Raw genomic sequence first — 4,812 nt, 5'->3', positions numbered from 1 at the left:
CCAAACTATTTCCTCAAGCTTCTAATATTACCGATAATATAAAAATAGGTATTTTATTATTTTCGACACAAATTGAAATATTTGTTACTACTATAGTTAGTTTTATAATTATCATTATTGTCATTATTATTATGGTTGTTATTATTATTATTTTAATATCATTCTTATCATCTTTGCATAAAGTATATCTTTGCTCTATTTAATTAAAATTGACATTTTTTTAACGTGATGCTCTATAAATATCATAATACTTTTAAATTAATTAGTATAGCCATGCAATAGTTCATAATTATTTTACTTACTTAAAATTATAAGTTTTTTAAAGTATTTCAATAATATAACTAATAGTAGGATAATATCTTATAAATAATTTTAAAATATAGCTAGTACAGTGTATTCGGGGATGTAGAAAATTAAGAAAATGTATTGGAGGGAGGAAATATGCCATAAAATTCTACCCCGCCCAAATGAGCCCATCAAGAATAGGCCCAGTTCGGCCAAGCTTACGCCCCAGCCCAAGTAAATCCTTAAATTAAGCCCAAAATAATAGCCTAAGTCTTGACTCTTTTCTAATATCTCTCTTTGGATTCCAAACTCTCACATTTAATCATATTGAATTGTAACATCAATTCTAACACCAAGTTCACTAGGACCCGCGCTACCCCACTCTTTTGTCCTCATTTACCACAATCAAATATTTCCTTGTTCTTTCTCTATCCTCCTTTTCTATGGCAGAGATTTCCTTGTAGCCATAGGCATTTTTGGTCAAAGCAAGATGCCAAACAACTTTTGAGAAAACCTTCAAGCGTTTGCAGATTCTGCACCCTTTTTGTGCAAATAACATCTCTTTCTTTTCTCTTCCGCATTTGTGCTCGATGCCCTGCGAATCTTTAATGTCTCAGTCAAAAATCTCACCAACTCGGGTAAGAACAGAGCAAATCACGTGAATCCGTCCAAAATTCAACGTTCGGATTCAAACGGGTATGTTGACAGAAATTAAAAAATTTGAATTTCAAAATCAGGAGCATGAACCCTACTTCTTCACCTATAAATACTTGCATTTGGACTATATTGGGGCAGAGCTTTTGGAGCCGTTACACCTCTCTTAAAACCCACAAGCTTCAGCTCCCTCCTTTAACCCTTGTTTAGCCGCCATTCATACCTCTCAAAATTTCCTTTAAATCTCTCAGTCATATTGGTTTTTAACCAAACCAGAAGCATTTCTATTTATTTTCCCTGCCGATTAACGTTGGTTCAAGGTAGCGAGTCCGAGGTCGGAGTTTGATAGTGCACCTTAGATACCCGCCTCAGTTCGCTGCCCCGCAAAAGGTCCGCATCTTCTCTTTCGTTATCCTTTGGTTCTGATTAGAGCATGTTCAATACTTGATACATTTTTTCAAGACATGTTAAGTTAGGCTTTCATGTTTTAATACTATAAAGATGGGTGTTTTGCTTTTATTTCTGTTTACCTTTAGTTTGATGGAATGATCCTATGACTAAAGTTATTAGAAATAATTTTTTTTAAGAAGGTTATGTTCTGGTATATGTTACTGAAACATGTCTGCCTGATATTTGATAAAATGCTCATTAAAAATATACTCTATTTTTCTTTGTATACTTTTCTTTTAGATGTTATAACTTAAGAAAGACTTTGTCATTGGTAATTGTGATTGAGGGCCCTTTCACTTAGACATTATGCTTAGGACTCCTAACAGTTCATTTAAAGCAGATTTAGCTAAATGAACATTGCAAAGTGAAGATTTGATTTACTTCGTGTTACACCAATAAACATGTCCATAGGTGTTTAATTTAACTTACGGAGTATGGAATGAGATCTCTTCTTTGTTATGAAGTGTAAATGCTCATACATGACTGTAAGCAATCTATTTAATGAGTATGCTTTAAGAGGATAATCTTTAGATGATAAATTATTGCTTACTCCTTTAAACATTGAAAAGTTGCATTTTGTTAAAGTATGAATGTATTCGTTTTTCTTGCCCTCGAGAGTTAGAAAATTTGACTTTAGATTTTCCTTCCTCGGAGGTTTAGATGCCATACCTATAGAAGTTGATGTTTATGTTTACAATTATATACCTTGATTCAAGACTTCTTTCATACATATTTTTAGAGGCGTGGATTTAAGCAACTAAAGGTATTGATATAAGTTTGATTGCTTCTTTTACTCTTCTCTAGAAAAGCATATCTTTAGAGGTGATGTGATGAACTTGTGAATACTGATTTTAGCCCTTTGAATAAAGATGGAACTTTTACATAAGGAATCTATCTCATTAGCTGAATGACTAAAAGGGTCTTCTATCTTTTTCCTTAAATTTTCTCGCTATTGAATGAGTTTGTCTTTCATCGTAAACTAGAAATTAATTTTTTAGGAACCTAGTTGAATTTCAAAGACCATAAGAAAGAAGAATACTTACTACTCTTGTTTACTGAGTGTCTGCGTCATTATGATCCTTATTTTAGGAATAACTCGATTGCTTAGTCGAGATTATAAGTTAAATATATGCACACGTTGACTTGTAGATTTTAGTTGCCATGATATTAGAAAGTTATTTTATATGGTTAAGATCTCTATCTATGAATAATGTTCTGCTTCGATAAATGCCTTAACTTTTACTTGAGGTGCTCCTGTTAGAAAACATAGTGTAGAGATTAGTTTAAAATGCATATCATTCCTAATCCTCAATATTTTGATGCAGTACAAATATGAAGGGAATCACTAACCAAATGCTATATTGATGGCTAACCTGTTCTTGTCTATCCCTTCTGCTATAAAATTTCATGCTATCTTGAAGCATCAAAACTCGTATTTTTGTTCTTTTACATTTTTTTATCCTTGTTGTAGTGATATACAATGTCTGGAAGTAAGAATTGTGAATTGATGCATTTTTTAAATGTGGTGCATTTTAATTGCCCTTATAATGTATAATAGTATAGGGCTTATTTACTAAATCTTTAGTTTTCTCTTTCTTTACATGTACACTTTGGAGCAAATGGAGTCTTAATTCGAAACTCTTGCAATGAAGTCTCATAGTGAGGCTCGACGCTACCACCACTGCCATCTCATAGAGTCATCACATATTATCTTCCTTAGGTGTATCAGGCATCAAGAAAAACAAGCCTAATGCTTGGGGATGCCTATGGCATCCTTTTCTTTTACTATCTATTGTATCTAATATTTTATGATTGTTGATTTATTTGTTTGTTTGGTGTGCATCTCAACTGTGGATTTAATCATCTAGGTTCTTTGTTCTCTAGTACTTATATAATCTTTAGGTATTTAACATCACTAATTTAGTAACCTTTTCATCTATTTACCATTGGCAAATACATTTTCTACTAAGCTTAATACTATACCTCTAACATTTTTAAAAGAAGTCAATTTATTAAAATGCTGAAAACTTTTCGTCAAAGCCCATTTCTAATATCGTTAGGTTGGAGTTTTTTTTTTTGAATCAAGAAGTTTATTTCCAGCCAAGTATATTCTTAATGAGGATTGCTTTTCTTTAAACAATGTTTAGCGTAGGAACACATTTAACGTAGGAGCACTTTTCCCTTTAGCTTGTTCCTTTATGAATGATTTTTTTTGAGCTATTGGTTTACTAAAATCAAAACTGATTCTTAAACCCATCACCCCTTTGAAATGTTTTAATGAATATAACGTTTCTCTAAAAGTTAGTTTCCATCTTTTCAAAGTTTTAATATTTTCTTTCAAAATTAATTCGTGCCATATGGAGTTTATAAGTTGTTCTATTTTGAACAAAATTCTACGCTCAGAATGATTTTCAAATTTCGAGTCTTTTAAAATATAGAATTAGTTACTGTCTCCTTAGTATGTTGTCCCTAGTTTAATTTAGTTAATCATTCTTTCTTCAAATAATTTTTCTAAGCCACGGAGTTTTCAATTAATTAATCTAAGTTTGGCCGGTTAACTGTATTTATCGGATCATATAGGGTGCTTTAACAACCTTCCCTATATGATTAATTAGAACCCTTACCTATAATTTTTAAGGTTAAGTAGACCATAAAACATAGTTAACTTTAAGCACTATATATCTAAAATTGGTGTCCTAATTCACCGTTAAAATAATTAGGTGGCAACTCTCTTTAATTAATTAAACCTTTAGAATTACCAATATGTTATACTCTAGTTTGACCCGTGTTAAAATGGGGGTATAACAGGGATTGTGACTTGGTTCGTCCCGTAGCAACTATAAAAGTGCGAATTTGACTGAAACTATATGATACTTATGTGTTTTAGAAAGAATTTCTATAAATTGGGATGAGTGCCATATTTGGGCCTTGTGCCAGAGCTGTTTAGACCCTTAGGGGCCTTCTCTTATTATCCTCTCATTGTTTTGATTGAAAATCTATACTCACTCATGCTATTTTTACTGATTTCATAACTCAGTCTTTATTACCTCGTTTTGATGCATATAAAAATGTTATTTTGGGCTGAGCACCCTATTTTTACTGATGGCCCGAGTGGCTTGAGAGGTTTATAACTGAGTGAGGTCGAGGTCCTACTTTTTTAGGATATTATACGATCGGGCCGCGCGCCACAGCATGTTGTTACTGATTCATGATTATGTGAGGCCGAGGGCCTGATTGATTTATGCCACGAGGTGGCTTGTCATAGAGCTTGGGCTGTAGGAGCCCTTCTGGAGTATGAACACCCCCAGTGAGCGCGGGTACCCTGAGTGAGTGATATGAGATATGCCCGAGGGGCTGTATACGAGTGACTACGAGGCTTGCCTGAGGGGTCGTATATGAGTGATGTTCTGCCCGAGGGGCTGC

General features: G+C 33.4%; 1 long non-coding RNA gene across 1 annotated transcript; it reads left to right on the top strand.

The window, feature by feature from the left end:
* The first annotated feature begins 633 nt into the window (after positions 1-633).
* LOC109241446 lies at positions 634-3,317 on the top strand. The gene is made up of 2 exons (XR_002070235.1): positions 634-1,329; positions 3,006-3,317. It is a non-coding gene; the product is annotated as an uncharacterized LOC109241446 (long non-coding RNA).
* The last annotated feature ends 1,495 nt before the right edge of the window (positions 3,318-4,812 follow it).

This window comes from Nicotiana attenuata, unplaced genomic scaffold (genome assembly GCF_001879085.1).
Source record: "Nicotiana attenuata strain UT unplaced genomic scaffold, NIATTr2, whole genome shotgun sequence".
Classification (NCBI taxonomy): Eukaryota; Viridiplantae; Streptophyta; class Magnoliopsida; order Solanales; family Solanaceae; genus Nicotiana; species Nicotiana attenuata.
This window is presented reverse-complemented; position numbering and strand designations above follow the sequence as displayed.